The following is an 11,183-nucleotide window of genomic DNA, read 5'->3' on the forward strand; positions in this document are numbered from 1 at the left end:
GCCGCTGCTGGCTGGTGCCGCCTGCGCCTGCAGGTAAGGGCAGGGCGGGGACCCCATCTCTGCGGCCAGGGCAAAGCGGCAGCTCCTGGGCATCCCCCCACGGCTGCCTGGAGCTAGCAGTGCACATCTGGGGAGGGAGCAGGGATGCATTTGCCCCCAGGGGTGGTCCTGAGCTCCACCAGGGGTGTCCAGATGTGGCCCTGCTTCTGCTCCCACAATCCTGGGCTCTGCTGGTAGCGGGTCATCGTGCGCCAGCCTACGGACCGTTGCAAATCATGGAAAATGAGGGTTGGAAGGGACTTCAGGAGGGCTGGTGTGGCTGCGTGAGGGCAGGGCTGCTGGCCCAAGTGCCCCCTGCCACCTGCCAGGCCTGGGGGATGCACCCACAGGGCGTTCCTAAGGGGCGTGTGGCTTGAAGGCGGTGGGATATAGGTTGTAGCTGTGTTGATCTAAGGACATAGGCCGACAAGGTTCTTTGGGTAAATGTGATGTCTTTTATTAGACCAACTCAAACAGTTGGAAGAATTCTTCTTTGCAAGCTTTTTGGTGCAAACACCCTTGAAGGGAGACAGGCTTTCTTGCATCCAGCTCCCCCGAGTCTTTGGGCAGGCTCCTAGCCTCTGGGGCTTGCGGGGTAGAGGCCAAGAGGTCTGTGTGGGCTGGAGGCAAATTGGGGTGGGAAACGCATGACGTATCTAGTTCTGAAGGCATCTCCTTTTCGCAGCTGTGGCACCGCGGGGAGCGGCACCCTGGAGCTTCTGATGGCTTCTAGCAAAGAGCCTTGACCTCAGACTTTCACATCCGTCCTCTTCGGTCGGGGGCATGGTGCTCTGAGCCTGGCCTAGGCAGGTGCTTTATCTGGATAAAGGAAGAGAGACATCTTAAGGGAGAGGAGAGAGCTTTATCCTGTAAGTATCTCAAGGAAAAAGCAAGCCTGACAGAAGTGACTTGTTTACTGTCTTAAAAAGAGTGACAGAAGGGGCTTGGGGCTGAAGGGTAGATTATGACCAGGCCCAGTGATGCAGAGTCGAAGGGGCCTGGAGCACAGCAGTAAGGCAGAGCAGCAGTGCAGCAGGCTGGTTGCTGCCTGCTAGGGTGGGCTAGATTGCCTTGCTAGGGAGGAAGGTATAGCATAGCTTGGGTATCCGAGGAGGATGAAAACATCCCAGATGAGCATAGCTTAGTGGTTCAGGCAAGCTCTGCTTTCTATTCCCTGCTCTGTGACCCAGGGCAAGTGGTGGCAGATAACAGGACAAGGCACAATAGTCTCAAGTTGCAGCAAGGAAAGCTTAGGTTTGATATCTGGGAAGCTTAGGTTTGTCACTAGTAGGGCAGCAAAGCCCTGGAATAGCCTCCATCCTTTTTAGGACTCGGGTAGACAAAGCCTTGGTTGGGATGATCTAGTTGGGGATTGTCCTGCTTTGAGGAGGGGGTTGGACTAGATAACCTCTTGAAGTTCCTTCCATCCCTAATTTTCCATGATTCTGTGATTTGAAGTCACTTAACTTACCCCTGCCTCAGTTTCCTAGTCCGTCTGTAAAATGTGATGGCCACTGATGGGGGTGTCGATGACTAAACCGGTCAGTGTTTTTAAGTCTGTGAGAACCTGTATGGAAAAACTGTTGTGTGAAGGAAAATTATTGTTCTTCATGTTAAGAAGCTTGACTTGGGAGACTGAATCTGTCTAGACAGGGGCAGAGTAAAATGTGGATGGATCTAATCTTGACACTTAATGCTGATGGACCCATCTTGATGGAAGACAGATGTTCCAGCTAGATGTCAGAACACCATTTCAAACATCAGGAATTTCAAAGGAGTAAACTGGACCCTAAGGGCATCTAGCAGCAAGGATTCAGTACAGCATCACTGCATAGAAGGAAAACTTAGCTAAAATATCCTTGGGACTGCGGTAGGGAAGGGTCTGGCAAAAGACTGAAAATCCAAGTGGATGGTCATAGTGATAGAACAGATCTCTAGGTGCCAAGCTTTTTGTAGTGGGTGCAATGATGCACACCAATGTGGTGACAGCAGGAGTATGTCCTGAGACCTCCTACACTAAAAGGGAACCCTATTGCCAGAGGAGAATCTCCATCCGTTCCTAGCCGTAGAGGGCATATGCCACACAGATGATCAGTTTGGACTCTCTGCAGCCGAGGGCAGTAGGATGCCCACGCACGTGCGGACAAGCGCCGCCACATACTACTTCACCACAATACTTGGCAACTCCTATAGGGCCTTTCAACGAAAGATCTTAAAGTACTTTCAAAACTGGATTAACTACACCTGGCAGCTTGTGAAGTAGGTAAAAGATCTATGAGGGCTCATTTCTGCTTCACCAAAGTGTTTTAGCAGTGCCCATTGCCGCTACACTGCACTTTAGGACAGGAAGTGCAGAATATTATTCTATCCAGTTGAAAGTGGAAGACTAATGGAGAAATGTGGACTGTAAGGGAATTTGACCAGCCTTGGGGATAGCATTTTTTTTATACAGAATGTCTTGGGTTCCTTCGAATCATAGAAAGTTAGGGTTTGAAGGGAACTCAGGAGGTCATTTAGTCCAACCCTCTGCTCAAAGCCCTTAATAGTTGCAAATGACTAGAACCTCAGCTTTATGTTTTGCCTGAAGGATGATCTTGCTGGTTTTTCCTAGTCATACTAGCTAAAAACTTCTGCTCAAGTCTCAGAATGAACGTCCCTGATTCTCTGCTCTACAGCCGCTTTATGCTGGTGCGACCTTGCTGAGGTCAGTGATTTTTAAACGGCAGTAGTGAAATGGAGTATCAGGGCTACTAGAGCTGTGGGTTTTAGTACTAAGTCAAGGATCAGGACTTGAGAGACCTATGTTCAGTTCACGGCTCTGCCACAGATTCTTGCATGACCTTTGGTAAGTCATGTAGCTTTCCTGAGCTCCAGTTCCCTTTCTCTTGTCGATTTACATTTACACGTGCCTTGGAACAGGAGATCTTTTTCCTGTGAGTTTATACAGCTCCCTGCGCAGTGGGGACAGAGTCTCAATTGCCTGGGTGTGGCTGTGGTACAGTAAATATAATGTAACAAATTATGGAACTATGTTAATTTTATTGAATATTTGTATATTTTATAAATAATATGACTGAGGGCCTCGGGCAGCCCCAGATGACTGAGTATAAAATAATTAAGGAAAAATAGAGGGAGTTACAGCAATCTGCATTGATTATAAATGCTTCAGAAAATTCACAAATTGGAATGACTTTACATGAGTTCTAATGACTAATATTTTTTATGTGGAATAACCAAGACCAACAATTAAGAGAGCTGGGTGCATAGAATACACAATTAGAAAGTAGAGGCTTAATGAAAGTGGTTCTGTTGGTTAGGGATGAAAGCCTGGGGGTGACATTTTATCTGATGAATTTAACCTGAGATTTCTTTAAAATTGTTTTGTAGGGTTTGATGGGAACAGGTCTCTGGAGTCTCAGCTACCTGCTGGGCAAGCGGCAGAGGCTGGATGAGAGTGCAGCTAGCTAGCATGGTGCTGTTCTCTCTCTTGCCCTTTGCACCTGACTGAAATTCCTGTCCCGCCAACATCTGTCAGCACAAACCTGATGTTCCAGGAAAGCAAACCCAGGACCCGGGCGGAGGCTGTTCCTCTTTAGACTCTGAGCAGCCACTCAATTCTCATGGAGAATTTTATGCAGCCTGGGCTCAATCAGGCAAGATGCTGAGCACTTCAGTGCGGTGCTGTGTACACTCGGTCCCTTGTGATTTGAGTGGACATTGAGGGCACTTAGCATCTTGCAGCATTGAGTCCTAATGGCCCGGTAGACTGTGCATGCAGCAGGAATAATGCTAATACCTTGGCTGACGTCGCAGAAACAGTTTGAATGGGAATTAGGGATTATAATAGGTAGTCAGGTGACTTGGTTTCTGCTGTTACAGATCTCCAGAGAATTCAGAGAAGTAGATCAGGTTTTGTTTTGGGTTTTTTTGTTGTTGTTGTTGTTGTTTTTTTTTTTAAATGAGGATGTAAGGAGGAAAGCACTTTGTTCATCAAACTATGTTTAGATGGTAGGGTTTTTTTCTTCTTTCTTTTAACTTTTCCATTTTTGGTGTAGCTTGTCAAACAACCTGCATAATCTGAAGTTGTTCCGGATTGCTTTCTGAAAAATAGGCAGGGTAAAAATCCAAGACTCTCTTGTTTTAATTTACGATCATCTAAAAACCTCCTTTGATCTGAATCTGAAGAGCTCATACTAAACACTGAAAAATATCCTAAGGAAATTACATTGGCAATCAGCAGCTGGACGTGGGAGAGGGGAATAGTTGGAAGGACTTCAGCTGAAGTTAATTCCAATTAAAGAGAATGTCCTTTTAATATTCCATTTTTATAAAGAATCATTTGGATCAACTTTGATTAAGGTGAGAGAGAGAATGTGTATGTGTTGGTGGAGAGAGGGCTAAAAATCCCTTTTTTCTTTTGGAGACTTATTTGCTTACTTTTTGCTCTTTGCTCAACTCCTAGAGTAAAACTAGACTGGTGAGTTCGGTTGCTCTGTGCATAGTCTGTTTTGGTTTCTGGTAGTTAGCCCACACTTATGCTTGTGCGTCTTCCTTCCTGCAGGGACACTCAGTAGGTGAAAAGTGCATATTTTAAATCTGGTGAGAACATCTTTCTATAGCAGGGTTTTCAGTGCTGTGCACTGAATGAGTTGGGGGCAAATATAGAAGAATTCCTTCCTGATCCTCCTAGGCCAGATTAGCAGGGATTTGGGAGGGGGGAGGGTGTGAATTCCCTTCCTCTGTATAAGAGGCCATGGTCCTCTTAAGATCTTCAGTATATATTAACCAGCTTCTTTCCTGTCGTTGCAGTGACAGAGCACTGGCCAGCTTACCTGCTCTTATGGCCCGTTGCAGGATGTCCTTGCTGTTTCTGGCTCTGTCTTGTAGCTATGTGTGAAGACTTGAACTGGTGATTTCAGGTAATCCTTATGGTAAAATCTGGATAGTGGCAAGTGACAAGCGTGAAACACAAAGTTGGAAATGAGGCCTGTTGGTTATATTGTCATGTAGCAGGTTCTACATGTAATAGAAATGACTGTGGTTTAAGACGGATCTGGGTGTCTGATTTAAAATGGTTGCCTGTGAATGCAGGAGACTGAACTCAAAGACTCGGGAGACCCTGTTCAGTCCTTGGTGGTGAACTAATATGTGATTTACATAAATTGAGGCTGCATCATTATGCAGATATGGTGACTCCTAACTTATGAATGCTCGACTGTACCTGAAAATGCACTTACCAGGGGATGTGACAGCAGACTTCAAATACTTGAAGGGCTAACCTAACAAAGAGGGAAAAGCACCTTGTCTCTCTCTCTCTCTCTCTCTCTTTCTATAGAGGGAAGGATGTGGACCAATGGCTTGAAGTTGCAGCAAAGTAAGTTTAGATTGAGTACTTGGAAAAACTTCTTCATTGTGGGAACAGTGAGGCAGTGGAATAGATGCCTAGGGAAGCTGTGGACTCTCCATCACTGGAGGTGTTCAAGGAGAGGTTAGATAGCTATTATTTAGGGATGATCTGGGTGTATCTATACCCATGGTAGAAAACAGGCATTTTCCATGCTTCTGGGCTTTGCTGGTTGCTCCTGCTCCCCCCCCACCCCTTCTTTTCTTTTCTGTTACATGTGTTGGGGTGTTTTTAACCTTGTTTTTATGTAGGTTTTTTGGGGGTTAATACATTGTATTTAGGGCTTTTTTAGGGCTCTGGGAGCTCTGTTCTGCTGGACCCATGAAGGTTAAGGTGACGCCCATCTACATTGTCCCAGACCAGAGTTGGCAGGTCTTCCCCAGTCAGGCTCATGGCCAAACACAGCCTATTCACTTCTCCTGATCAGCAGTTCTGCTTGCTTGTGACTATAGACTGCATCTGGACAGTGTCCCAGCTCAGCCTGCCTACAAGCTGGGGCCTCTGCTGTTCCCCAGTACTTCATCTGGCCCTGGTGCAGGGAGTTCTGCCATCTATATTTTTCCTGGATCCATGGCCCTCAAGTGAAGGGTGATCTTTGCAGTCCCTTTGCTCATCATATCCAGCAGGTCCCCTTTGTTGTACGTGAGCTCTGGCTGTATCAATGTGGGCCTGCCCAGGGCCACTGAGAAGCAGCACCCCCAGTCCTGTTCCCTCCACCAGTGTTTCAAGCCCAGCAAGTGAGGGAGGGGGAAGGCAATTGTTTTTTCTCAAGATCATGTTGAGAAATGGCTGAATCATCTATTTGGAATTTTCCTAGAACATTTTGCCTGAGGCAGACTCTTGGCACGGAAAATTTCAGCCCCTGTAGGTCAAAGCTTGCCAGAAGGAGTAAGCAATTGAAAGCCTGGTATTCAAATGGGAAGTGTTGGGCAGACACAACTGTAGAGACTGCTCCCCATTTTTACTTATGTGGTGGTAGAGACCTTCATCTTTTTGGAGCCATGTTGTGCCAGGCTGAATGCAGAGATATAACGAATGCTTCAAGCAGAGTATGGTACCAAGACCAGGCATTGCAGGTGGAGGGACTAAACAACCAGACATGGGGAAGGAACGATGGAGATACCTAGGGGTATGGACATACACAATATGGTTACGTATCCTGGATTTTACTATGTAGTAAGACATTACAACCAGCTCTGTCGAGTAAGCTATAGGGGCTCTCACAATCCTGGCCACTCAAGGCAGGGCAGTCTATTTGCATTGCACCAGTGTCTACCCCAGGATGAAAGTGACTGGCAGAGTGGACACACAACCAGTAAACCAGGGTAACTTTTATTAGTATACAGTGACTCCTTGCTTTTGAGAGGCATTTCATCCCAGAGCAGAGTGACTTTCACCAGGGTAAGGCTGTTCATTGTGTGTCCATTCGACTTGCACAGTAAAGCAAAGTTGACTTGCTCTGCTTAGTAGCAGGAGGAAGGAATCTGGACTCATGGTAGAGGTGATATCTTTTATTAGACCAACTAGATTTTTTCCAAAAAAAATATTTTTTTTAATTGCAAGCTTTTGGCACCAACACCCTCCTTCAGGCATAGGAGAAAAGGTTGTAAGAGTTTTCTTGGGTAAAAACTTACTCTGTTTAGTCGCTTGCTGTCTTTCCATGTGATTGAATGGTTAATTCTGTGGTTAAAAACCAGTCTTTGGCCTCTTCTCTCTCTCTCTCTCTCTCTCTCTCTCTCTCTCTCTCTCACTTCTGTTCGGGTTGAAAGAGCATCACTCATGGGCTGCTTCCTTTCTGCTGTGATCCTCTCTCCTTTTACTGTGAACCACAGGCCTGATAGGGTCTTGAAATGCTTGCGCACACTTTTTCTCAGGGAAGGCAGTTCAAGGAGGAATGCCAGCCATGTCTGACTTACCTTGTGGGTCGGTTGACAAATCAAGGCTGGTCCAGGAGGTGGAAGAAACCTGGGTGGCAGAAGGGCACGAGCATGGAGCGCAGAGTTGGAAACGGGCTCATTGGCACGTAGCAGGTTCTACCCACAATAGAAATGACGGGGGTTTAAGACAAGCCTGGGTGTCTGATTAAACAGTGTTTTCCCTGGAGTTTCCTGCTCTGTGTTTCCATCTAGGGCCTGGCTCTGAATCTGACAGGAATGTTGTTCTGCGCTGTTCCAGCGAGACCTTTGTTCTTTCAGCGGGTTTTCTTCTAATCCCTTGCGGCTGGGAGGTTCGGGCAGTGACAAGCAGCCAGCTCTGCTGACTCGGCAGTCTCCGTCTTGTTCTCTCCCGTTGCTTTGGCAGCATGACATCAAATTGCAGCAGTTCCCTGATGAGCAGGATTTGCATTTGCCCCTTTCCAATTAAAGGCTGGGGCAGCTGGCGGAGCTCTGAAAAATGGAGAGCTCTGTACCTCTGTGCGGGGTCCGGTCGGAAAGCTCTGTATCTGTCGGAGTAAATATAATGGGCAATCCCAGAGAAGGCTGAACGTGGGGAGGTAGAGCAAGGAAGGCAAAGCATCCATTTTAAATGGAGCTGGACTCTTAACAAGACCCGGGCAGCTTCCTTTTAGGCATGTGTGGGGTAAATTGTTGGGCGGTTTCTGAAGGAGTGAGTTGCCCCCCTTCTCCTGAGCATTTAAAATCAGTCCCTGAGGTTGTTCTTCCTCTCCAAGCACCAGGACACAGCCCTGGATCTCACTTTATCTCAGGTCTCTTTCTGACCCTGCACCCTTCCTCTGTCCTTCTCTGGGCCCTCCAGACTTGGTCATCTTCCCCTGTTTTGTCAAGCATTCCTGGCCTTTCTGTTCCCTGCTGCTTCCCACCTGTCCTCCCCTTTACTTTTCATTTAAAAGAAATGTCCAAAAGACACTGCAACTCTGGCACTGTGCCAGTTCATACCAGTTGAGGGTTTGGCCTCATCTCTCTACCCTGCAATTCACCCTTGGGTTGCTTTGTCTGTCTGTGTCTTTCCTTCAAAGAGTTCATTTTCACGAAGCATCAGCACTTCCACAGTCTACTGAAGCCAGTGGGGCTGGTGCAGTGTGGCCCCTTCTTGGGATATGGACCTTATTGATTCCCATTTGCTGAACAGACGGTTTACCTGTTCATTTGTAGGAAGTGCTACAGATGTGAGTGTGTGTTAATCTAGATCCCCGTCCACTGGAGTCCTCAGCTTGGGGAGATCAAATCCTTCTGTACCTCTCAAAATATTGCAGTGGTCACTATTTTATGGAGAAAGGTAGGAAAGTCGCAATCAAAGTGACACCAATAGTCTCTGGTGCTCACTGCTTCTCCTGTTGGATGGTTCACCATCCTCTCAACTTCCCTGGCCCAGAACTGATCTCTTGACCTTCCCTCCCAAGGCTGCCTTATCTCTTACAGCTGAAGACCATTATCCTTTCCCATCCCCCATGTCTGCAGCCTTGGGGGCCCACTTTGATTCCTCTTGCCTCTTTGCCAGCATATCATTACATAGCCAAATCCTGTGGCTTCTCCCCTCATGATGGGCTGGACTTCATTATTGGCAGCACCTGTCTCATAGGGCAGTGTCCACCTCCATCCAGCCCTCATCTGCCTCTCTCCGTCTGAAACATTTGCCTTGGAGTTGGTATTCCAACCTGGTATTTGTCCAGGTTGCCAAACTCATTGGAGTCCCATCATGGCCTCTCCATTGTGCTGCATATTGCTTCCAAACATCTTGCCCTCATCTTCAAGGTGCATCAGTAAAGGCTTTGGACAGGGTCTCTTTTCATGCCTGCCTCTCTCTCACTCTGACTTCATGGTTTTGCCTGTTCATCTGCAACAAATCTTAATGCTTTCTCCTAAGAAATGGGGAGTTAGAAAGGGACAGGAAGGGACGTTTCCTTCAAAGCAGAGGTATCGCCCACCTTGCAGCTTTTTTTGCCAGTGACCTTCCTTTGGTGTCCTCAACCAGAGGATGGAGGAAGAGGCAGGGAGCCTCCCTGGCCCCTCTCCCAATACAAGGATTGTTGAAACACTGGGTGGGGTTAAGTCCAGTTCCTGCTCACAGGCAGCCATATGATATTGCTTTAGTAAACTGGTCCAGCTCCATTTTCTTTTTTCTTTTCTCTCTCTACTGTCCGAGCCCCCAAGGTCTGGAACAGCCTGCCACCGGAGGTGGTTCAAGCGCCTTCATTGAACACCTTCAAGATGAAACTGGATGCTTATCTTGCTGGGATCCTATGACCCCAGCTGACTTCCTGCCCTTTGGGCGGGGGGCTGGACTCGATGATCTTCCGAGGTCCCTTCCAGCCCTGATGTCTATGAAATGACTCCTACTGGAAGGTTTTCAGACCTACACTCCCCTGGTGTTTAGAAGCCTTCTAATTTCCAACCTAAATATATTCATGGCCACTTCATACGCATTTGTTCTTGTGCCAACATTGTGCTTTTAGCTACTGTTTACTTCCCTGATGTATTTATAGCCAGCAATTCTATCCCTTCCCAGCCTCCATTTTTTTGCTGGGCTAAGCAAACCATGTTCTTTTAGTCTCTTCTTGTAAGACCGGCTCTTCGTTCCTTGGTCATCATAACAGCCTGTCTTTGAACCTGTTCCAGTCTTGTATTCCTCTTTTTGGAACACATTTGAGCAGGATTATGCAGGGTGCTCCAGGTGAAGTCCCATCAGGACCTTGTAAAATGGCAACAGAGAAATGCTAATGCAACTGGAAATGCCTTGTTAGGTACATCCTGGCTTGGATTTGCTTTTTGCATGTCTGCATCTTGCTTGTAGCTCATCATCCTCTTTTGCCATTTTGAATTCATGAGCATCATTAATCCCTAGGTGCATGCACTCTGTAATATTAAATATCATCTTGTTTCCATTATTCCAGTTCTCAAGGTCATCCAGGCCTCCCTGTGTGATATTTTGATCCTCCTCCATTCTGATGATACCTCCCAGCTCTGTGCCATTGTAAGATATTTTATCAGCACCCTCCTTTCATGACTTTGGCACAAAAAATAGAAAATATGAAAAAAGATCAGTCTCAATCTAGCCCATGGGGAACTCCACTAGTAACCTTCCTTCAGTTGGATAGTTTCCCTTCCAATACAACCTATTGTCTCTCCTTGGAAAAGAACCTTTGAACCCAATCCTTGTCTGCTTCACAAGTCTTGTGCAAATTCCTATCTTGTTAGTAAGCAGAAATGCATATCTTTAATCTGTGAAGTCAGCTATGTCTGCCGTAATCCAGATCTAGCTGGTATAAAACCACTAAAAGATTTGAAGTGACCTGGAGCTGACTTCTCTTAACTTGTGTTTCTCTTAACTTTTGAATTCTTCTTGCCTGTGATCATCATCTTGCCTGCTTACTTCCTTTGCCTCTTTTCATATCGAAACTCTAGCCAAGCAAATGCAAGCAAACACTAGAATATATCGCCATTCAGCAGCTTAAGCAGTCTACGGTTGGGTTGGGTTGCTTCCATCATGGCTATGTAGCTTTTAGTGCTTGCCTTGGACAAAAATGAATGCTGTATCTGGGTGTATGTCCATGGTCCACATCTGGATCTCGGAAGTAGTTTGTGAGCACACAGGACTGGAATGTCCTTAATTTTCCATCAGGCTGGCAGAATAGCGCCCAAGATGTTTTAATTTATTGGTGGTGTGCTAATGTCCCTAGCACTGTACACTCAATAGCAGATCACCCCAACACATCAGCTTGTTTTATCAGAAGTGTGTGTGTGTGTGTGTGTGTGTGTGTGTGTGTGTGTGTGAGAGAGAC

The 11,183-nt window shown here is 46.6% G+C and overlaps 1 protein-coding gene across 10 annotated transcripts in view; it reads left to right on the forward strand.

Moving 5' to 3' along the window:
- The first annotated feature begins 2 nt into the window (after positions 1–2).
- The window catches only part of USP35 (ubiquitin specific peptidase 35), a 35,334-nt gene continuing 24,153 nt past the window's right edge, over positions 3–11,183 (forward strand). For 3 of the 10 annotated variants that reach the window (XM_025202561.1, XM_025202555.1, XM_025202560.1), the window contains exons 1-2: positions 536–908; positions 4,849–4,958. The gene's annotated coding sequence lies outside the window, so the exon portion shown is untranslated. Of the gene's footprint in view, positions 34–534; positions 909–3,947; positions 4,399–4,501; positions 4,517–4,848; positions 4,959–11,183 lie in introns of those variants that run through there. The other 7 variants (XM_025202557.1, XM_025202562.1, XM_025202556.1 and 4 more) reach the window with 5 other exon arrangements.

This window comes from Alligator sinensis, unplaced genomic scaffold (assembly GCF_000455745.1).
Source record: "Alligator sinensis unplaced genomic scaffold, ASM45574v1 scaffold1089_1, whole genome shotgun sequence".
Classification (NCBI taxonomy): domain Eukaryota; kingdom Metazoa; phylum Chordata; order Crocodylia; family Alligatoridae; genus Alligator; species Alligator sinensis.